Here is a 24,479-nt window from a genome sequence, read left to right as displayed (position 1 = left end):
TGTATTTTCTGCTACTGCTTCTCTTCTCCCTCCCCACCCCTGTAAGCAGGTCTCCTTCTGGCTGTTTATTGTTCATAGCCAGGAAGAGGCAAAAGGAAGGGCAAACAAAAGTGATCTATAAGTATTTTTGGCTTTGTTTTATAAAATCCTGAAATTTCAAGGGGAAAAAATTCCAGGACACCACCTAAGTATCTTGAAAAAGCTTCAAAAGGGAAAGGATTTCCTTGAAACTGGAAGAAGGATTTTCCTGGGCACATACAAGGGGAGAGAGAAACAGAGAATGATCAGCATTTCCTGAGGAGAAACACGGAACTGGGAGCTGATACTGGAGAAGTTGCCCAAGAAGAGAACCAGGAGTTGGCAGAGAAGTCTATGAGGTCATGCTTCTAGCATCCAGGTGTATCATGGGAGATGAATCATTGCACAAATGCCACCTAGACCTCACTCATCTGTACCAGGAATTATACTAGTTCTTCTTTCCATTGACCATTAACACCCAGGTAGCCACAGTGAATGGTCAGGACTTGTATGGGAGCCACCAGGAAGCATCTCTCTCTTTTTTTTGTTCTCTGCACTTCAACATGGAGAAATGTAAACTGCCACCACACATCAAGAGTCTGCTGGAGGATAGAGCCAACACAGACAAAGTGGATCCAAGAGATGGAGAAGGAAAAATTGGGTGCTGAAGACATTTGAGCCTGGATCAAGCTATTCTTGGAGCTAAAGCTATCATCAGATTCTCATGTTATGTGAGTAAATCAGTTCTCTTTTAGCCAAAGTCAGTTAGGATTGAATTTTCTGTCAATTGCATTGGAAAGAGTCCTAACTGATACACTTCTCCCTAATGCCTTTTTAAGGCCTTAGCGCTGGGACATAATAAGTACGGAACTTACCCGATGACTAATAGTGGATGCATACCATATGATACCAATTTATTCTGCTACTGCTACGGGGCAGAACAAGGGGGAACTTTGTATTATCACATAGGAAGTGGCATGTCAAAATCAAGTGGGAGTGCCCATTGTTGATTAAACTTCCAGGGAGGATGAAACTCTTCTTGTCCCAGAGATGTTAAACCTTTCGATCAGCACAACATAGAATTCAATGGTCAAAGCAGGAGACATGAAACATAACAGCCTTTGGTCCCTGTATATCTCCCATCTCTTTGTTGCTACACCCTACCTCTAGCATCTAGTCCTAGCCAACTAAAAATAGCTCCCCAAATTGTCCATGCTACTTCATGTATTAGTAACTTTGCACAAATTCTTTCCTCAGACTGGAAGGGACTTCTCATACTATCTACCCTTCAAGATTCAGCTTGTATGCCCTAGCCTCTGTGAAATTTTACTTGATACCAACACTGCCCTGCTCCTCACACTTTCCACCCCTACACTCTAAAATTGATCACTTACTGTGTCACACTCAGTACATCTTTCTATTGTGACCTATATGCAGTTGCTTATTTCTCTCTCTCCCCTACTGGACTGAGCTCCATGAGGGCAGGCTTTCTCTCTAATTCTTCTTGGAATTTTTAGGGACCTGATCATTAAGCTATCAACAGTTCTTTTGTGAATAGTGGAAATAATTGACTACATGAAATGAATGAATGTAGAAAGAGTTGTACATTTTTAAAGCTGGGACCTTAGAGTTCACTTAATCCTTGTGATCAAAATATTTGTCACAATAATAGGAATTGCAAAGTTATAAATTTTAAGAGAGTGGAATGTTAAATTTCATTTGAACTCATTATATAATAGCATTCTTTATTTTTGCATAAATATAGCAATATATTGCAAAGTTTAAGAATTCTTGTTCTTTAAATTTGGCTACGTTTCTTCTCTCTTTTAAATTTAAGATTTTTCTATTCTGTTTAAGTGTTTTACTTCCTATGCATATCTGTGCTCCTCCGACCTACACAATATTTATGATTAGATAATATTTTATTAAAGCCAAGAATGAAAACATCAGTTCAAATAGCAAATGAAATCAGATACTTAACAGAGCCAAGCTAATTATGGTTGGAAAAAGACCCTCCACCCACTTTATTCAAATATGCATACACACACACACATACACACACATTCATATCCATACTCTTTAATAATTTCATGATTTCAACATCTTTGTGTAGGAAGGGAGTTGCTGCCACTTGAAAAGGTTACAGTAATGCATCCTGTTTCTTATAGACCTATAGGAATCTGGGCATGGTTAGAAGCAGGAGGATGAAGGAAGTGGGAACTGACATAACTCTGCATAAAAATATAGCCAGTTATCTCCATTTAGGGTAGACTCAGTACAGATTATATTTGGGGAAATGTTTCTTTTTTTTAATGTGAATTGTCTTTGATAATTATTATTTGCGGTTGGGGGATATGTTTGTGTGGAATGCAATAGATGATCAAGAAGAATGAGGTGGCAAATCTTCACTGCTACCGATAGGCAAAATTTGAAATGCAAACGCTCCAGGGACTATGCTATGGAAGACCTGTGTTGCTTGACTCAGCCTTTGGGAAAAGTATTGCTGCAAATAATATCCTGTGGGTTGCACTGGTTGGGAAAGAGGGATGAACCCTCCATGAGATTAAACTACCATGAATAGGGTATAAGGCAGTGAAGATATATAATTGTAGAGCAATGAAGGAAGGTGCTGTCCAAGATAAAAGTAAATGACAGTGGACCTTGAGACAAGGAGCGAGGCTAGGAATTGGGGTATGCGCTTAGGGATCTCTATGTAAATATTTTACATTAAGTTCTTTATTGCTCTTATCCTCTGAACTATTGGGAAGTTTTATTTTGTGAACAGTTTTTAACCTTCCTCTTGTAATTCTCTTCATTTGTTTCTAACCTTTAGTTGTTCTTAACACCTGTACGGACTAGGGTGGTGGTGTGTGGGACAATCAAGGCAAAGAACAACGTCAGCAAGTATAACATTCTTTTCATCACACCTCCCCAAGGCCATTGTGTTGTGGTCCCAACTTTTGGCAGTAGCAGGGAAATGAGTAATGGTCTGAGAAAGAACATGGATAACAAGGCTTCTGAAAGGGGTATGGAAGAGCAGATGACTCAGGAGCAGGCATGGGGGTGAGAGCTGGGGGGCAGGGTGTTGGGGGCTGGGGCTGAAAAGCCTTCTTTGTCAAAGGAATCAGAGCTTCTTGTTCATTCTACCTTTAAATACTGCATTGCCAAGCCTCCCCTACTCTTCTCAAATCTGGCTATTTCTTCCCTCTTGCTTCAGCTTTCATCATTTTTTACCTGGATTTTGGCGACAGCCACCTACGTTGTCTCCTGTCGCCAGTTGCTATCTTGCTCTGGTCTGGTTCTCCTCCCTAGCACCACCCTGGCCGTCTTTCTAAAGAGCGCTGGCCCATGACCTGTGCTCTGCCAGAACCTCCCATAAAAAAATCTATCCTTCTTTCTGCCTGTTCATTGTCCTCAGGATTTCTTTTGAAAAGTTGCACCATTCCTTTGGCGACTTAGGTATTCAAAGCTAATAGATAGTCGTTTGGTTAAGAGGTGCCATTAAAGTCACTTGCCATGCTAGACAGATTCCATTTAAAGACTTACCCATTTAAAGATTACGCAAATTTTCAATATTGAGACAGATGGCACTACAGTTAAGCAGTGATGTCCTTGAAAATCTATTTTTTTTAGGAAAGTAAATGTTCACAAAATGATCAAAAGGCTTGTGAGATATGCTTCTTTAACAATTCTATAATTTCATCAAATATTTCTGGTCATAGATGAATCTGGGTGGAGAGAGATGGTAATGAGATGGAGACAATGGTGGGGTCAGTGAACACAGATTTTCGATACAAATGGATTAATTCTTGGGCACGGCCCTTCACCTCTGCACCTCATCTTTATCATGTTCCATCAGGGGCTTAAGAGCCATACAACCCACTTAATTTCCTGAAAATTAGTTATTTATAGCATTTTAAAAAGTCTTCTGTGAAGTTAAGTTCATGCCTGAATTTTTTAATGTGCATAATGATTTTGTAAACACATGGAAGAGAAAGGAAGAGCCAGAAAATATGCCCCTTTATGCATCCCAGTAAGTCATGCCATTGAAAAGGGGCCCAGACACAGCTTTGAAATCCAGTCTGGAGTTCCAATTATCCCTCTCTTTTCATATGCCTTGTCTGTCATGATGGAATGGATAGCATAAAGCTGGTATATAGTCTTGTCCTCATCTGTTTTACAGAGAAGTACACCACTGACATCTTTATACATGTCATTAATATAAAATTTCTCCTATATCAACAATGATGTTATAATACATTCAACTTTGGTATTTAGTTTATATGCCTTAAATTCAAAAGCTCTTCACCCACTGCTGCCCACATATGCTGACAACTGTTCTGATCCCAGCAGGAGTAACAGATTTTATTTCTTAAGCATTGCAGAACTACAACCAGAGTGTTATTATTAGATGAAAGATCTCATACTGGCTTTGCGATAGAGAAAAAAGAAAGAATCGAGATGAAAATAATCTAGGTTATTTAAAAATGCCCCACATTTTCAAAATTGTAATTCAATTTGGTTTTCAAAGGTAACATATTCACATGGATCAAAATTCAAAAGGTACGAAATTGTATACAGAGAATAATTTCTGTCATATCCCTATTCTCCTGCCATCCAGTTCTTCCAGGCTACTGATATTATAAAATGTTTGTATTTTCTCCCAGAGATAATCTACGCATATACAAGCAAATGTGAACACACATATGTGTGTTTCTTGTTTATTTTCCCTTAACAACTTACTTTGGAGATGGTTTTGTATCAGTACATATAAGGCTTTTAAATAATTTTTTTCTGGTTGCATACTATTTCGTTGTGGGAATATACATATATTATTTTACCAGTGCCAGGTGAATGGATATTTAAGTGGTTTCCAATCTTTTGCTAGATATCCCTATAAGATATCCCTATACCTACATCATTTTGCCTATGGACAGGTATTTCTTTAGCATAAACTCCTAGAAGGTGAATTTCTTGGTTAAGACTGTTGTAATTTTTTAAGGAATGTAACTTATTCATATCTCTATTGTGATAAGAAAATCAAAAGGAACAAATGAATACATTTTGAAAAATAAGTCTTTCTCATACCCCCTTTGCCTAACCACACACTTCCTTTCCCCAGAACCAAGTACGTCTCCAGTTTCTTGTATGTCCTTTCCGAGATTTTATACACACACAAGCATAGGCACATACCTACCCCTGTGGACAAGAATGTGTCTATAGGAAAATTTGATTTGTTTAGTCAGATTTGTATTTTATTATGTACTGTAGTCTACAAGAAATGGAAGGCTCTTGCAAAAATGGCTGAATGGATTCAGTGTAACCATTTAAGTTAGGAACATACTCTTGTATTGCCTTGTACACCATCATCATTTAAAGTGTTAATTCCACTAATTTTCTCTATGCACATCTGTTCTGTGTAGAGGGAAAGGAGATTATAAAGAGCCCTGCGCTGTCCTCAGCCTAAAGTTGTCTGATGAAGTCCAGTTTCGAGTTTGCTCTGTATGCCTGGGAAAGAGCAGTCACTCTGTAATCCTATCCTCCTTGCCAAGGGCTTCTCCTCCTCTTTCTGTTAGGTTGGATCCCGTTTCCTCTAGCCCAGATAATTCTCTTTTTCTTAGTGTTCTCCCTCACTCTTTCTTCTCTCTCTCTCTCTCTCTCTCTCTCTCTCACACACACACACACACACACAGAACCACGCATTCTCTCTCCCTCACAATACATCTTCCAATAGCCAGAGAGCAAGAGTGTCTAGGAGGTAAATTTTTTGAGATCTTACATTTTTTAAAAATCTCTTTATTCTTTCCTCCCATTGGTTGGCAATAGAATTTTAGATGGGAAATACTTTTTTTTCTCAGAAATTTCTAGGCATTGCTCTAGTCTTACTGCTAAGAAACACAATGCCATTGTGATTTCTGACCCAATTTTTTCCTCTTTGGAAACTTTTGTGATCTTCTCTTTGACTCCAATATTTAAAAATTTTCTAATGCTATGCCTTGATGTAGTTTTATTTTCATCTATTATATTGAGCACTGGCTGGATAGACCTTTAAATTTGGAAATTAATCTCATAGTTGTGGAGAATGTTCCTGAATTATTTCACTAATAATTATTATTTTACTAATGATTTCCTCTTGATGCTCTTTTTTCTCCTTTGTTTCTTTTTGAGTATGTATATATGTGTATGTTTTTGTATATACAAGTATATATATATATATATTTGAATTTGCTATACTTTTTGAGAAAATTTCTCAACTTTATCTCCCAACTGACATTCTTTTTTTTTTTTTTTTAAGTTATCTCTACACCCAATGTGGGGCTTGAACTCATGATTCCAAGATCAAGAGTCAGATGCTCCACTGACTGAGCCAGCTAGGTACTCCTTAACTGACATTCTTATGTACTATAAATTTTTTGTTTATTTTTATGGTGTCAATACATATATAACATAACATTTACTATTTTAACCAATTTTTAGTATATAGTTCAGTGGCATTACTTATATTCACATTGTTGTGCAACTGTCACCACCATCCATCTCTACAACTTCTTCATCTTCCAAAACTGTAATTCTATACACACCAAATAATAACTCCCCATTCCTCCCTTCCCCAAGCCTCCTGGCAACCACCATTCTATTTTCTGTCTTTATGACTTTGATAACTATAAGTACCTCATTTAAGTAGAATCATACAATATTTGTCCATTTGTGTCTGGCTTATTGTATGATGTCTTCAGGTTTCAGCCTTGTTACAGTGTCTACCAGAATTTTGTTCCTTTTTAAGGCTGCATAATATTCCATCATATGTAGGGATACCTGGGTGGCTCAGTCAGTTAAGCATCTGCTTTTGGCTCAGGTCATAATCCCCGGGTCCAGGGATCGAGTCCCACACTGGGCTCCTTGCTCAGCAGGGAGGCTGCTTCTCCCTCTGTCTGCCACTCCCCGTGCTTGTGCTCTCGCTCTCTCTCTCTGACAAATAAAAATCTTTAAAAAAGATATTCCATTGTGTGTGTATATATATATACCACATTGTTTATCCGTCCATCTGTCAGTGAATGCTTAAGGTCTTTCCATATTTTGGCTACTGTAAATAATGGTGCTATAAACATTGGTGTATCATATTTTTTATTTATACTATTATATATATTTTCAGTAGTTTTCTGAATGTTCCACTTGTATTATATTTTGTTCTTTTTTTTTAAGGCTATGAAATCTTATCTTAATTCTCTGAAGATACGAATGTTCGTGTGTGTGCATATACATATACATATGAATATATTGTGTATATAAATTTATATCTCCCTGCATGGTATTCATTTCTTCCAAGTTGCATTTGTTTGCTTGTTTATTTTGGTATCTTTTCCATGTTAGAGGTATTTTTTTTCCAGCTGTCTTGTAATTTTTGATTTTCTACTCTTGATTAAGAATGAAAGTCTAGGGGCACCTGGGTGGCTCAGTTGGTTAAGCATCTGCCTTCAGCTCAGGTCATGATCCCAGAGTCCCAGGATCAAGCCCCATGTCAAGCCCCATGTCGGGTTCCCTGCCCAGTGGGGAGTCTGTTCTCATTCTCCCTCTACCCCTCCCCTGCTCCTTCTCCCTCTCTTTCAAATAAATAATAAAATCTAAAAAAAAAAAAAAAAAGAATGAAAGTCTAAAAGCCAATAGGGAGCTCTGAATGCATATATGTATATGGGGCTTTCTGACTTTGAGCTTTATGGCAAGGTGGTCTGGGAAGGCTGTGTGTTGGGCATCTTTGTTAGTATTTTTAGGTCTTTCCAGTGGGATGGACAGGTTCCCAGAGAAAAGTCCATCTATCTCTTTCCTGGAGGGTTGAGATCTGGCTGCCAGTGTCCTGGGAACTGACTGTGGAAAGGGTCTGAGGGGATGTTTTCGATAGAATATTCAGGTCTTCAACTGCGCCTCGCCTCTCTCAGTTCAAAACAGAACCATGGATTTTATCCAAGGTTGGGAGACTCAGTATCCCACTCGTGTGGAGTTGGGAATCTAAAGAGATAATTTCTTCTCCGTCAGCTTTTACCCAGTCCTTCAGCCAGCCTTACTGGACTTGCCTCTTTCACTTTCAGTTCCACAGTTATCTAGTGTTACCATTTCTTGAAAGTTCTGAGGATTCTCTTGTGTTAATGGGAATTCTCAGCTTTCCCCCTTTACAGCTTAGTTTCCACTCTATGAGGTCTGCTAAATCAGTCAGATTTCATCCACCTATTTTCTAATTTTCAAAAGTAAGTCACCGCTGCTCATCTCTTCCTCCCCATCTTTTTGTGTCTTTAAAAAAATACCTCTCGGGGCGCCTGGGTGGCTCAGATGGTTGAGCGTCTGCCTTCGGCTCAGGTCATGATCCCAGGGTCCTGGGATCGGGTCCCACATCGGGCTCCCTGCTGCTTGGGAGCCTGCTTCTCCCTCTGCTTCTCTCTCTCCCTCTCCCTCTGTCTCTCATGAATAAATAAAAATAAATAAAATCTTTAAAAAAAAAATACCTCTCAGATTGCTTTCACAGGAATTCCTGAAGTGGTAACTCTTAATATGCGTGTGTTCAGTTCTTACTTTAACCCTGAGCTAGCCCCGCATATTTAATGCTTGTCTGGAAAAGAGGGTAAGTATCTCCTTGATTCACCAAACTTCCAAATGATGTAGGGATTTAAAATTTAGTTTTATACCAGGGGTGCCTGGATGGCTCAGTTGGTTGAGCATCTGACTCTTGGTTTTGGCACAGGTCACGATCTCAGGGTCTTGGGAGCAAGCCCACCTGGGGCTCCGTGCTGGGCATGGAGCCTGCTTGGGATTCTCCCTCTGCCCCTACACGCCCCCTCTAAAAAAAATTAATTTTATGCCATTAACTTAATGCTACCTTATTGAAAACTCTCACATTACCTCATTTCAAGATAATAGAAATTGGTTTATTTTTCCACAACTAAGGCATTAAGGTTTGGGCCTAAATCACATGCAGTGTCCATTCTGAAAAAGCAGTGGATATGTCAGCAAATAAATCTATTTATTTTAAGGTGCAACTTGCCTACTCTATTAGAAGGAATAATCATTGAGAAAATTGTATTTACTTACGATGGATTTAAAATTATAAATGAGTTGTGTTATTTGGTCCCCATTTATCAAGAAAATGGGCTCTTCTTGGTGGTCTTTTAGAAGAAGTTTCATAATATTTTCTTTGAGGTCATGGCAATTGGTCAAATTAAAGTAGTTTTGCAATAATTGAAATCAATCTGCAAGAAAAAAACTTAAAAATAAAAATGGCACCTGTTTATTACCCAGATATATCTGTTCCCTCTGCTTCATTTTAGTCATAGCTATTTAATTTCCTGAAGCAAAAAACAAACAGATTTTTCACTAATGTCAGTACTGCAGAGCTAGCATGGGACAGAAGAGCCAGCTGTACTTGATTTCATCTTATGCATCATCAACAAAATTGGCAGCTAAGTTCTGATTTCAGAGCCTTTATGGTTAATGATGATGTACAAGCTGTGCTTGATTTTCAGATACAAGACTGATCTTTGCTGACAGAAAAATCTATTTTTGATTTGTAAATTGAGCAAATTTGATGCAAAATTATTGATGTAGGATAAACGCAGATCATGAAGATATCATTTTTAGACTCACATTTCTACCCCTAAAACCACTTCAGTTTATTATTATTACCACCATCATCATCCTTATAATTATTAGCATTGCGATGATGGTAACTAAGTATTTAACTAAAATTGCAGGGAAGTTTTGTGAATGAGTCATATATCGACAAGTCTTATACTAACTTAAGAATGTGACTGCAATGAAAGGAGCAACAGAACTAATTAGCAATCAATTCTATTAGCATCCCTGTTCGGGTATTAAGGCTATTTCACCACCGTATGTTGCAAGGGATCATGAGTAAAATCTTCTGACGTTGTGTAAAGAAGGCTGGAGCAAATAAGTGCGGAAGAGGGAAAGAAATGCTTCCTTAATTATGAGCACTCTGACAACAGAAATTGTATTTCCATCCTTTCTTAAAGAAGCTACTATGTTTTTTGACTTCATACAAATCATTTTATCATACTTGCCAATGATGTACCATTGAATTTTTTTGAGAGGCAGCAGTAATGGCTCTGTGTAAAATCATGTAGCTATAACATCTTATCTTAGATGTTCTTTTGTCTTGGCCCCGTTTAGGAGCCCTAACCACACATACCCAGTTCTTTCATGCCACCTGTTTCCTGGAGGTGGTACTTCCTACCCCTTGCTCTGGTTTGCCCCTTTCTCATTCCATACCTATCACTCTTTAACTTTATCATAACTTACTTGTCTTTTGTCCTATCCGCTTAAGATTTTGCAGGGATACATGTGTTAAGAGCTTGAAAATGTTTATTTTTTAGATGTGTTATCCTTCTAGGAGTACAGATTTGCATTTTAAGAGAAACTCTTGAAGACCTATTGCCAGAAGTTGAAATGTCACATTTTTCTGTCTGTCAAGAATGGCAAAAATCCATATCTTACAATAACTGGCTTTTACTTATTGATTTTACCCAGCTTAAAATGTGTGTTTCTGAAGCATAATGAGATAGAGATTAAGATCAAGGGCTTTGAAGTCAAATGGATCTAGTTTTGAAACTCAGCTCTGCCACTAACTAGCTGTTAGTCACATTTTACTTATCTTTCAGATGTGATACACTGCAGTACCCACCTCTTAGGGCTGTGGTGAGAAGTAAATGAATTAATGTATGAAAATGATTACTATAATGTTGAGTAATAGTAGGGGTTCAATAATTGTGAACTGCTGTTATTTTTTATGTAATTGATGTATAATTCAAATATTCTTTCTAAATTATTGATTTTTCTTAGTCTCAAATATAGGGTATATATCTACATATAGATATCTCTACATATAATCCTATACAAAGGATATATATATATATGTAAATAAAGGAGGGATATATAAGACGTCAGGCCTTGTTCAATTTTGTTTCCTCAGGACTCTGTATATAATAAATAATTGGTACATAAATACTAAATTTTATTCAATCCACCATTAAATGTCTTTGAGTACAATATAAATTTACTATAAAGCAGAAATGGAAAGGATTGTTTTTCACACTTATGTATTTTAATTGAATCAAACGGTTTTTTGTGTTTATCTTCAGTAAGATCAAATGAAGCATTCTCTTAAAAGACAGGCCCATCCCTTTTGTCATCAGCATAACAGAAACCTCACAAGTATAAGCATTAAACCAGTATCCCAGGGCCTCATTTACTATCAAGAGGCACATTAGATACTTTCAGATTACTAGCAAAATACACCAAATTATACTCCAGAGGTCTTAAAGAATTAATATCTCCCTATAAAGTGCCCTGGTTTGTTATAAAGGAATAATTTAAACATTTGGGAAATCTGTTTAAATAATATCAACAAGACAACAGCAGCATCAATGATGTTTGGTCCAATTCTGTAGGGTATAATTAGGGCTGGGAGTTAAAAAAAAACAAAAAAACTTTTAGAAATGGGGGTGAAAACCTGTTGTTCCAGAATCATTAAAATGAGCACCCAGGAGGCCCTCTCCAGGTATAGAGTTTACTTAGTATCTGCAGTGAACTCAACCCAGGGGTCTTTTTTAATTGTTTCAATAGATGGAGTTCGAAATACTGTCAAAATGAGTGACTGATGAATGACTCTAAATGAGTCTGATGCAAAATACCAGGCCCTCAGCTAGATAATTTGAAGTCTAACAAAATCTAAAAGACTGATTGTTTGGAAGTTATTGAATCATCTTTAGATATTAAAGTAACTAAACCTACTCAGTGACTGAGTTCTGGGTTACAGATATGAGTGGAATAAGAAAACCTTGCCCCTTCCCATATTTACCCACACTTGCATCTTGTTTCTTTAGAAACACAGTCAATGTATTTCCACCTCTGTGAAGCCTTGTTTTGCCCTTTCCCCTTGAATTGGAGTCAAGTCACTAGAGTCAACAACACTGAGCATCCTGGTAAAGTGGTACTCCCAAGCCTCCAGCTCCAGGCGAAAGCTATTTACTGTCCTGTATTACACTGGGGCCATTCAAGAGCAGATGCACTCACCAAAACTCCTTGCCCCATCACAGTAGTTCCATGTCGGGGTCTTCCCACATTCCTCACTGCCACACCTGGGAGCTGAGGAGCAAATAGATACTTGGTAGCCTGACATCTTTCATCTTAAACTGGCTGTCCTCCTCTTCTTAAACGATATAAAAAATCCATTTTGACCCACATTTCTGTTTCTTACCTAGCTCACAATCAGAAGCCCAGGCTCACTTTGTTACCTGCCCACTGCCTGCTTTTGTAAATAAAGTTTTATTGGAACACAACCACGCCCATTTCTTTACATATTCTCTATGGCTGCTCTCACACTGAAAAGGCCAAGTTGAATAGTTAGGATAAAGGCCATCTGGCCTGCAAAGCTTAAAATATTTACTATTTGGCCTTTTATTTCATCGTGGTGAGTGTAGTCTTTAATCCCCATACCTACTTCACTGATTCCCCCCCTACTCCCACCCCTGGCCTCCAACACACCTCCCCTCTGGTAACCATCAGTTTGTTCTCTCTAGTTAAGAGTCTGTTTCTTAGTTTGCCTCTCTTTCCTTCTCTTTTCCTTTGCTCATTTGTTTTGTTTCTTTAATTCCACATATGAGTGATATCATGTATTTGTCTTTCTCTGAGTGACTTACTTTGCTTAGCGTTATACCCTCTAGCTCTATCCATGTTGTTGCAAATGGCAACATTTCATTGTTTTCTTATGGTTGAATAACAGTCCATTGTGTGTGTGTATATATATACACACACACACACACACACACCACATCTTCTTTATCCATTCATCTATTGATGGACACTTGGACTGCTCCCATAGTTTGGCTATTGTAAATAATGCTGCAGTAAACATAGAGGTGCATTGCATGTATACTTTTGAATTACTGTTTCTGTTTTGTTTTTGTTTTTTTTTGTTTGTTTGTTTGGTAAATACCCAGTAATGCAATTACTGGATCATGGGGTAGTTCTATTTTTAACGTTTTGAATGACCTCCATATTGTCTTCCACAGTGGCTGTACCAATTTGCATTCCCACCAACAGTGCACGAGGGTTCCTTTTCTTTTACATCCTCACCACCACCTGTTGGTTCTTGTGTTGTTGATTTTAGCCATTCTGACAGGAGTGAGGTGATATCTCATTGTAAGTTAGATTTGTATTTCCCTGATGATGAGTGATGTTGAGCATCTTTTCATGTGTCTGTTGGCCATCTGTATGTCTTCTTTGGAGAAATATCTGTTCATATTTTCTGCCCATTTTTTAATTGGATTATTCGTTTTTTGGGTGTTGAGTTGTATCAGTTCTTTATGTATTTTGGATACTAACCCTTTATCAGATATGTCATTTGCAATTATCTTCTTCTATTCAGTAGGTTGTCTTTGATTAGTTTTGTCAATTTTTTCCTTTGCTGTGCAGACACTTTTTATTTTGGGGCCTTTTGTAGAAATTTGCTGATCTCTACCCTGTACATTCATCCTCATACCACTGCGTATGTCCACTTATCTAACCTGCTCTTTACTTCTATTGCCACCTCAAGCCCTTCCACTCTGACACCTGGGGCTAACAGTTCATCATCAGCAAACTTGTCTGCATCTTCAACTTCAATTCTGAATGTTGCCTTTGCCATCTTACTGTAAGTAAACTCTGGATATGCCCTGTTAAAATCATTCCTAAGGTGCTGTAGTAAGTGTAGGCTGTTCTCTTTTACATCCTCTGTAACCACAGGGCTGATTATGGGATGGGTGTTCTTCTTGCTTTCCAGTGACACTTCCAAGTCTATTCTCTTCTCTCATCCTTCCAAACACCCAGCTCTTTGAAGTTTGTGTCATCAGATTTTGTTACCTACTACCCCTCCTCGTTGTTGTCATCTAGAGAACTTAGTTGCCTTCTTATTTGATAACCTTAGCACATGGCTCATTGTCTTTTTATTATTCTGCCATTATTCTCACTTCCTTCTTACTGACTTCAAACCACGTGGATGATACATCAAATAACTTCCACTCTCATTTTCTGGACATCCCCACCCTTCATTGTCATTCCCTTCTCTCTGCTGCCCTCTTTCACCTGGCTGAGCTTCAACCCTGGTTACACCTGATAGAACCTGTGCACCAAAACCACTGAATACTGATGGAGACCAACAACTATGCTGGCCAGTATCACGTTTAATTCTGGCTGTATATCACAAATGGGTAGTTGTATTAGTTATGATTTTCCAGAGAAACAGATCAATAGATCATAATCAATCGATTGATCAATAGATTTATTATAAGGAGTTGGCTCATGTAATTATAGTAGTCTGAAATCTGGTCAACAAGTGGGAGACCCAGAGAGTGAATGGTATAGTTCCAGGCCATGCCTGGAGGCCTGAGAACCAGTAAGAACCAGTAAGTTCCAGTCTGAGTCCGAAGGAAGAAGACTGATGTCTCAACTCTAAAATAGGCAGATTGAGCAAATTCTCCCTTCCTTATCTTTTTTGTTCTATTCAGGCCTTCAGTGGATTGGATGAGGCGCACCCAGATTCCCAAGGGCAAGGACTTTGTCTTTGTGTCTTTACATGTCTTTGTAGTTGGTTTCATAAACACTTGTTGAATGGGTGAATGAATCATTGATATAAATGAGCAATAACCTAAAGATAAAAGTTATTAATATGATGTTCTACTTTTAAGATTTGCATTGGCATTTTTACTTTAAAAAAATCAGAATGATTTCATATAGGGTTATACTAATTCCTTTTAAACTACTGCTAATTTGTGTGACTTATCCATATGCATCTAAATTAATTTTTCTAACTTTAACTAAGGCTTATAAATAAATAAGTATACATATATGTATGTAGATGGATGGCTATATATACACCTACCCACACATATATAAAACATATGTTAGTCCTGTTCTAAGAATCTGCCAAACTTTCTTGGTAAGACTTGCCAATTGCAATCATGTGACAGGATGACAGTTCTCTTCTCTGGGAGAAGTCCAGACTTCCAGTGTCTGGGACAGAAATAATATAGACCAAGAAACATATATAGCTGATGATGGATGATTTTGGCTCCCATAATGTGAGGTTTGGTCTTATTGGGAGACTTTGAAAATCATTAGACCAGAAATCATTTTTTATTTCTACACAGCTAAAATTTTTCCTTTTTGTATTTCTGTATGCAGGCATACTGCAAAGAAAATTTCTGGTCAATATGGGTTTATACTAAACTCTACCACTCAATGATCACATGAGATCTTTTTGCCAGTGTAGCTGCCTTATTTTTACTGGCATAGTAAATATGTATCCAAATATACCCAATTACAGATTCTTTCCTGTTGTCGATAATATAGGACAGCTTAAGAGTAAAGATGTTTTCACTCTTAGGCAGAATTGATTCAGAGGAGATGACTGGGACACTTCAGTGCCTGCATTTATTGCATTTATGCACACAGAGGAGGCAATAGTAAGGAATGCTTTCCAGCTGCAAAAGAATCAGCTAGCAGTGGTTTCAACAAATTTGGGCTCAGTGGCTTAATGACATTAAGGCTGCCATCTCTGCAATTCTACTGGCCTTCCCCTCAAAGTCAAAGGATGACTGTAATGCAAATGTGTCTGGCACACTTGTCCCAGGTAACAAGTGTTTAAATGCGGGAAGCAGGATGTGGTGTGTACATGTGAGTTTCTCCTTTTATACTAATCAAGGAGAGAAAACCATTCAATAGACTTCTCTTTACATCTTGTTGGTTATGAACTGGTCCCCTGACAGTGCTCAGACCAACTGCTAGAGCTACCTTTCCCAAGAACTAGGGATTGTTGCCTGATTTCTGAACAAATTTGGGGTTTGATTTGAAAGAATAAAAATGGGAATGGCTTTGTATGGGTAAGGAATAGTGTGTCCCACAGATGGCCACCAAGACCATTTATGCTTAGGAAGGAAATCATGCTTCTGTTGAATCTTGAATTCAGGTAGAAATTGGCCAGGTAAATATAAAGTTTGGAAAGGTTGAAAAGAATGAGAAAGCAGCTTCTGCAAATGTATGGAACAAAGAACTGAAAACAATTAGTTATAGCTGGGCATGCTGTGCATGTAGAATCAGAGAGGAGAGACTACAGAGTTTGGCAGGAGTCATGTCATGAAGGCAGTGTGGAAGCAAGGAGGCAAGTTCTCACACATTCAGGCATTCATTCTGAGGTTACTAAAGTAGCAGATAAAAACCTGTCTCAGCTTTTCCTCCATACGTGGCTAAGAAAATCCAGACTTTTCATGGACAATACTGTTATCTCCCTATTTTGAAGAAGAAAAGTGAGAGCAGTCATTATTTAGGATATGATGTTCCTCTCTCTCTCTCTCTCTCTGCCTAGCTAAGTCTTCCTTGGAGATTTTTTAGCTGTTTGCCAAACCAAATTGTACTCAAAGGTTATGGAGCCTCAGAGGCTTTTCCAGCTATATTACCTCTACTAAGATCTTTGGGGAAAAAAATAGCTGAATGCTTAGAATGAAACCCATCCTGTTACTTTGATCATTGTGGATTAGACCAAGGGATCAGAACCTTGTTGGGTAATAACAAACCAATATAATCAGACCTTCTCACAGTGGGAAGATTAACAGAGTGAGGGATGAATGTCAGATATGTCAATGGCAGAGACTAGGTGCAGAGGAGGGAGGAGTGGTGAGAAAGAGCTAGAGAGAGAATAAGAGAAAGGGAAAGTGAGCAATAGCGGAGTTCTACCAATTAACAGAGTAAGTCTTTGTGGTTTTTTTGTTTTTTCAATTTTTTTAAAGTTTTAATTTTAATTCCAGTATAGTTAACATAGAGGGTTGTATTAATTTCAGGTGTACAGTATAGCGATTCAACAATTTTATACATTGCTGGGTGCTCATCACAACTGGTGTACTCTTTAATCCGCATCACATATTCCACCCATCGCCACCCACCCCCCGTCTGATAACCATCAGTTTGCTCTCTATAGTTAAGAGTCTGTTTAACACAGTAAGTCTTTGGTCTTGGAAACTGGGTGAGGAAAATAACACAGAAAGTGTCAACTATTGAATAGTTCTTTAGTGACGTGGATCATATTATCATTATCATTATCAGACCACAGGAATTACTGAGTCTATTTTCAAAATGTAACGGATTTCTGTTGCCCCAAGTAGTATAATTTCAGATAAAATTATTGATGAAGGTTGCAATCATACGTTATTTTGAATTAAGTTGAATTACTCTCTACCTTCCAGGGTAAGTATCTAAGGTGTGCAGTCTTTAGGAATAATCATGCCAGTGTTTCCTTTCTGTAAGCTTGTGGTTAATGGCTCATAAAGAAGCCTTTTGTTCTCTCCTTGGTAGTTCTGAATAAGGAAACTAGTCAAAATAGAACCGGGTAATCACAGAGGCAAGAAGAAAAAGAGAAAATATGTTTAACTATTAGAAGTTGAGGGCCAGAAGAGACAGGATTATGGGTTTGCCAGGCTGGGGAGTATGGCCTGAAGTGCAATAGAAGCAGACTGGAGAACAGGAGAGAAACTTCTGGGGAAATCAGGCAATAGGGACCTGTTCCAGTTAAAGCACACCTTATGTCTCCTAGAATGGTAGTTCTCCGTGGAGGTCACTCTTCAGAATTACCTGAAGTACTTTTGAAAACCCATTTCCAGACCTTACTCAAGTCCTGCTGAATCAGAACATGACTTATGCAGCTGGCCCAGCGCCCACCCATGGAGCTTTCACCTGTCCACAGTGAAAATATCCATATAATGATGGCCATGGTGCTTTCTTGAAAGAGACTATCTTTAGTTCTCAGACCATGGTCATCTTAATTTTTCACTGGAGTATTCTTCCTTTTATAGAATTGTTGTGTAAAAACATGGTACTTTTAAAAAATGTTCTTAGCAAAAAAAAAAAAAATTAGCAAAATTATTGCTCTGTTTTGACCTTGGATAATTTACCAACATCACTAGTGTCTGAACTTTAAAATCAGGCTTTGTGCAGATTAAATAGGAGAATGTATAGAATATGCTTGGCACACAAACACTGAAAATTATCCTATGGTATCAGGTGAGATACTTAGGTTTGCAAAATTTGACTCCCCCTGCTTAAACAATAAAGCTGATTTATTGTTCCAAGTAAGTGAAAAATCATAGATCTTTTAGATCTTGTGGTAGGCATTAGGTTTAAACAGGACTTTGGTTTTACTTTTCTGTGATTCTTTCTGTTCTGCCCTCTTCCGTGTTTGGGTTTTGCCTCTGGGCTAACCTCTCAAGGTGGCTGCCAGGATCCACACAGTGAGAGAGAATGCTCTTCCTGAAACCAGGAACAGAATTCCAGTCCTAAGGAGACTGGACCACCCTTGAGCATGACTGTGGCCAGGGAATGCCATGCATTGATAGCCCAACCCTAAGTTAGTCTGTTCCTGAACCAGCGCTGGTGCTAAGGGAAATGGGATCATCCTAATCAACTTGAGACACCAGGACCAGTTCCTGAAGCTGGAGATGCTGTAAATCCCATCAAAAACAGTTGCCACACAGTAGGCAGAAGAATTAAAGTTGGAAGCATTCCCACAATCCCCCTCGTAGCCTTAGTCCCAATATAATGCTGTTGTTGGCCACCTGCATATGGCAGCCCCTTTCACATATACTTCCTGCTTGCTCTAAAGTGCTTGGGTTTAAATGAAAGAAGCTACCAGCACTGTCTTTAAGGAAAATGTTATTTACTTTACTTAATACTTAGAAGTACTAAAATGTTGCTACTGAGGTTTGAAAAATAGAGAAAATTAGAAGGGAAAAAAACAGGTTCTTTTCCTACAAGAAAAGATAACCATCATTAAAATTTAGTGTCTTAGCGTTGTTTTTCTCTTATGTGTGTGCTTATTATATGTTACATACAAATTTTTTTATGTTTATATGTTATTTTAAATTGAGTTTTAAACTAATATGTATATGTTTCTTGATCATAAGCGAAATATCTAGTCAAGTTTTCAAAATGGGAAAATAGAGAAGTGTAAATAACAAAGGATGGAAGGAATGAAGAAAAAGGAACAAAGGAATCTCATTGAGATACTATCTCTATTTTTCATAGTGCCTCAAATATTTGTTTGATGTAGTTGAGGTAGAGCTATTTATACTTGTGTTTTAAGCATAATTAACAAAGAAATGCTCATTTGTCTTAGATGACAGATAATATTTACCACTGGATGGTTTATTAGTCTTTACCAATTAAAAAAAATGACTCAGGTAATCAATATGAGTTTTAAAGATGTGGAAACTCATAACTCAAGCCTCCTAGCAATAAAAATGACCACTATTGGCTATATGTAATTCTATTTTATGGAAAAGAGGAAAGGGGCTTTTGTATGACAATTCTCTCTGTGTAACTCACAACTTAGTAAATAGTTCAGCCATTTTTTTTTAAATCAAAGTAGTATATGCATATAATTTTAAAAGACAAATACAAACACAAAAGCTTTCTTTTCCGCCTCGCCTGTGGAACCCACCCCACGCAATCCATCTCCCCAGCAATAACCACTTCTGGTTCTTTTAGCTGTATCTAATAGACTCTACCATCTTGTTTCTTGATGCTTTTTGTGCCATTTACAGTTACTGGTTTTAGACATTACTTATTACCTCCCAGCACTAACAGATGAGGATTTAGCACTCTTCCATGACCCCCATCCTCCAAATATTATTATATCCCATGTTTTGGTTAAGTCAACATAAGTTATTTATATTGCCCTGTCCATATAAATATTGTTTATAGATTAATATGTAATTTATTATGTTACATTTCCTTTTTTCCTATAACTTCGGTTTCCTGGGTTATTTATAATCTGGTTTTCTTGTTGTTATGTTTGTTTCACTTGCTGTACATCTAGCATTATTTACCTCCCAGAAATCTTAATATTAATTTTTAAAAATTGAACTATCCTACTGAAGTGAAAAACTTATCAGTAGAGCCAAACATATCAAATTCTTCTTGCTTGCTTGTTTTTTGGTGCTATCCCCTCACCCCTCTGCCCTCCTGCTCCAATAATAGATGCACTGTTTTCTACATACTCCGCATACCAGGTAATTCCCCTGGCCACCCTTTTGTGTTGACTATTTTCTGAATCTAAGATTTCCCCTCTTTCTGTGCCTACATTTTTATAGAGCAAATCACACATTGGGGGGCTCTTTTCAGAGAACTTATTGCCCGATACATTTTTATTTACTCATATTCGATTGATAGTTTGGATAGGTAAATAATCCAAGGCTAACCATTTTCTCATGGTGCATTTCCCTACTCTCTTGGCATCTTGTGTTTGCCCTTACCCTTCCTTGAATGTGATCTCTGCCTCCTTTCTGGAGGTACTTACCCCTAAGACAGGTGTTCTGCAATCTTACCATTCCACGCTTTGATGCCTGTCTCTCTTCATTCATCGTACCAATAACTCATTGGGAACATGTTCACCAGTAACAGGATTTTTTTTAATATTATCTCTTTAATATTTCCTCATCAATTTGCATGCACACATTCTCTCTCTATCTCATTCTCTGTCTGGAATTCTTACTGTCCTGATTGTGGACCTCCTGTGCCGCATGCTTGATTTTCTTATTTTCCCTTTCCTGTGACTAGTCCTTTTGCCTTTTATACTATTTTTAAAAAATTCCTGTATAACTAACATACAGTGTTATATTAATTTCAGGTGTACAACATAGTGATTCAAGAATTCTTTCCATTTCTCGGTGCTTATCAGGATCAGTGTACTCTTTTTTTTTTATTTAAGACCTTTATTAACGGGTGCTTGCCGTTTGTTGATTTTTTTGAAAAAATCAAGTTGTAAACTTTTTATTACAAATTAAAAATGAGGTTCTTAAAAATCTCAACTTGACCAGATATGAAACAATTTAAAAACCTTTAAAGGTGTATTGAGAAAAACCAGGTTTTTTTTTTTTTTTTAAAAACACGTTTGTCATTACCAAAAAGAGGCGTCTTTAGGTAAAAATAATAAAAACCCCATGCTGCATAGATAATGCAGATAGTTCTATTTATCTGGTCAGTGGGCAAAAAGCAAGCACTTAAGGTCTTCAGCTCCAATCTTTTGTTCATTTCTTATTGCTGGAATTTCATCTTCATTTCTTCGTGTTGGATGACTAAACCGGATGATGGTAGAGATGGTAAGCCGGCATTTACTCAGCCCCGCCCTGCTCAGCCTCGGAAGCGGACGAATTCTCAGCCGGTGGATCGGCTGCTTTTGTCTCTTTGCCATCTTGTGGTTTAGGGTTTTCTGGGCGTCTGCGTCGGTAATTGAAGTTGCGGCGGTACCGACGTTGAGGTGGCTGCTGACCTTGGGTCTCATCTCCTTGATTTTCCTTATCTTCCTCATTGCCATCCTCTCTAGGCTGTCTTTGGCGAGGAGGACCCCTGCGGAATCGTGGTCTATAACCCCGATACCTATTCTGTCTCACTGGTCTACCTTGTTCTCCTGCACCCTGGTTGTCAGCACCTTCCATCCCTTCTCCCTGCACAGGAGGGTTGGAATACTGCGGTCGACGCCCAGAGGGTCTCCGCGTGTAGTAAGGTGGGAGCCGTCGCCCGCGGTAGGGCCGGCGCTGTTGGGCCTGGCCTTCGGGAGCACTTTCCGATCCCTCGTTCTTTTCCCCGCTCTCACTATTCTGGTAATTCTGCTGGTAATTGTGTGGAGGACCCCTGCGACGTGGAGAGCGTCTATACTGGTTACGGTCTGCTGCATATTTACTGCCTTGCACTGGAACTCCACCAGGGCCTGTCACATTTGCTGCCTCCGCACCCTTTTCTCCTTCAACAACATCAAACTCCACAGTCTCTCCATCTCCTACACTGCGAAGGTACTTCCTGGGGTTACTCTTCTTTATGGCAGTCTGGTGTCCAAATACATCTTCCTTGGTGTCCTTCCTGTTGCTGAAACCATATCCGTTTCTTACATTGAACCATTTTACTGTTCCCAAAACCTTCGTTGCGATGACCTTGTTGTCCCCGCCGGCAGGCGCCGCCGATGTGAGGCCGCCCGGGCCGCCGCTCCCTGCGCCGCTGCCGGTGGTGCCGGGCTTGGTGTCGGCAGCGCTGCGGGCGGGGGTGGCGGGCGGCTGCTGGGTCTCGGCCTCGCCGCTCATGGTTGCGGTGATGGTGACTGGGGCCGGCTGCGGGAGCTGCGGCTCCTCCCGGGGTGTGATGGTAACTAGGATCAGTGTACTCTTAATCCCCATCACCTATTTCACCCATCCCCATCCACCTCCCTTCTTGTACCCATCAGATTGTTCTCTATAGTTAAGAGTCTGGGTTTTGGGTTTTTTTTTTTTTTTTTTATCTCTTTACTTCTTCATTTTGTTTCTGAAATTCCATGTATGAGTGAAATCATATGGTATTTGTCTTTCTCTGACTGACTTATTTAGCTTAGCAACCTCTAGATCCATCCATGTTTTTGAAAATGGCAAGATTTCATTCTTTTCTATGGCTGAGTAATATTCCATTGTCCTTTAATACTATTTTTTTCTGGGTGATTTCTCCAACTTCGTATTCTAAAAATTCTGTTAACTTTACAATTGTCTGCTGACATGTTTTTAAATTTCTCTGAACTCTTATTCTTTTCCTTCTCTACTTCTTTTTCTTCAATAATGTGATTTTCTTGATTTATGGATACATTATTTCTTAGCTTCCTGATTATATTAATTATAGGTCTTTCCAACACAATTTTTCAGTCTTCCACATTTCTGTTTCTTCTATTTTAAATTTTATCTTTTTAAAAAATATTTATTTCTATTTTACATTTTGGAGATTGCACTCACATTATAGGGATAGTTGGTCGTTTGTCTTTAGAAGCTCTACTTGCTAATTGGAGGCTCTGTGCATGTGTATGTGAGGGGGATGGTTGTTGACTTGAGGTTTTACTACTGCAGGATGAAAGGAGAAGGACCTAGTTGTACAAATCTCAATATTTGTTGGCTTTTTATTTTGGTCAGGTCCTTTGTATCAGTTTTCTACAACTGCTGTAAAAACTTCAGGGGCGCCTGTGTGGCTCAGTCCGTTAAGTGTCTGCCTTCGGTTCAGGTCATGATCCTGAGGCCTGGGATTGAGCCCCGTGGTCGAGCCTCACTTCGAGCCCCGAGTCAGGCTCCTGGCTCAATGGGGAGCCTGCCTCACCTCCTTCCCCCCACTTGTACTCTTTCTCTCTCAAATAAATAAATACAATCTTTAAAAATAAATAAATAAAAATGACCACAAACTCAGCTACCACAGATTAAACTAACACTGGTTTATCTCATAGTTGTGTAGTTCAGAAGCCCAAAATGGGTCTTGCTGGGCTAAAATCAAAGTGTGAGCAGGTCTGGGTTTCTTTCCAGAGGGGCTATAGGAGAATCACTTATCCTGCCTTTTCTCCTTTCTAGCAGCTGACCATATTCCTTTGCTCATGGCCTTCTTCCATTTTCAAAACCAGCAGTGGCTGGTCAAGTCTTTCTTATATCTCATCACTGACTCTGACTCTTCTGCCTCTCCCACATTTAAAACACCCTATGGGGGCGCCTGGGTGGCTCAGTCATTAAGCGTCTGCCTTCGGCTCAGGTCATGATCCCAGGGTCCTGGGATCGAGCCCTGTGTCAGGCTCCCTGCTTGGCAGGAAGCCTGCTTCTCCCTCTCCCACTCCCCCTGCTTGTGTTCCTGTTCTCGCTCTCTTGCTCTCTCTGTCAAATAAATAAATAAAATCTCAAAAAATAAAAATAAAAAATAAAAGATAAAATAAAACACCCTATGGTGACTACTTGAGGCGACTCAGATAATCTAGGATAATCTTATGTTAAGGTCAACTGATTAGTAACCTTAATTCCCTCTGCAACCTTAATTCCCCCAGGCCTGTATATATTCACATGTTTGGGGGATTAGGACATGGACATCTTTAGGAGGTCACTGTTCTGCCTACCACACATTCCAGTTTCCTGTTTGATAATCTCTTCTGGAAGCAGAGCAAGGAACAGGGCTGGGATGTTTTGATATTTTATAGGAACTTCACACATTCTCCCTGTTTTCTGCAAGGGCTCACTTCCCCTTCTCTGATGTACATTGTTTCCTGGAGTGTGGGTTTTCTATGATTTAATTAATCTGGAAGATGAATCTCTGACTCCTGCCAAGGATAGAAATCCACCCAGAAGTATAAAACCTGCCTGGGAGTGTGATAGTTCCCTATATGGGAGGAGTGGGGGTGGTAGTGCTGTGTGGGTAGCTGAGTGGCTTTGTATGAGAGGATAAGAAGATGTGGGAGGCTCACAGCTGGGGTTTGGGTTTTTGTTTTTTGTTTTGTTTTTTTCATTCCCTCAGGCTTTCAGATAATCTTTCCATTTTCAATTCTAGCCACCAATCCCACCTTTTTAGCTACCTGCTATATTCCCAAGCCTTCCTAGGATTCATCTATCTGCTTT

At 38.8% G+C, this 24,479-nt stretch overlaps 1 protein-coding gene and 1 pseudogene across 1 annotated transcript in view; one reads left to right on the top strand and one right to left on the bottom strand.

The window, feature by feature from the left end:
* Positions 1-729: 729 nt before the first annotated feature.
* GPD2 (glycerol-3-phosphate dehydrogenase 2) overlaps positions 730-24,479 on the top strand; it is a 212,275-nt gene continuing 188,525 nt past the window's right edge. Inside the window, exon 1 of the mRNA XM_073883937.1 lies at positions 730-749. The gene's annotated coding sequence lies outside the window, so the exon portion shown is untranslated. The remainder of the gene's footprint in view (positions 750-24,479) is intronic.
* LOC112811630 (Y-box-binding protein 1 pseudogene) lies at positions 21,071-22,196 on the bottom strand (annotated as a pseudogene).

The sequence above is a fragment of the Callorhinus ursinus genome, unplaced genomic scaffold (genome assembly GCF_003265705.2).
Source record: "Callorhinus ursinus isolate GAN/ISIS: 27379988/994484 unplaced genomic scaffold, GSC_fseal_2.0 scaffold2, whole genome shotgun sequence".
Classification (NCBI taxonomy): Eukaryota; Metazoa; Chordata; class Mammalia; order Carnivora; family Otariidae; genus Callorhinus; species Callorhinus ursinus.
The sequence above is the reverse complement of the archived record's forward strand: the minus strand, read 5'-3'. Positions and strand labels throughout refer to the sequence as shown.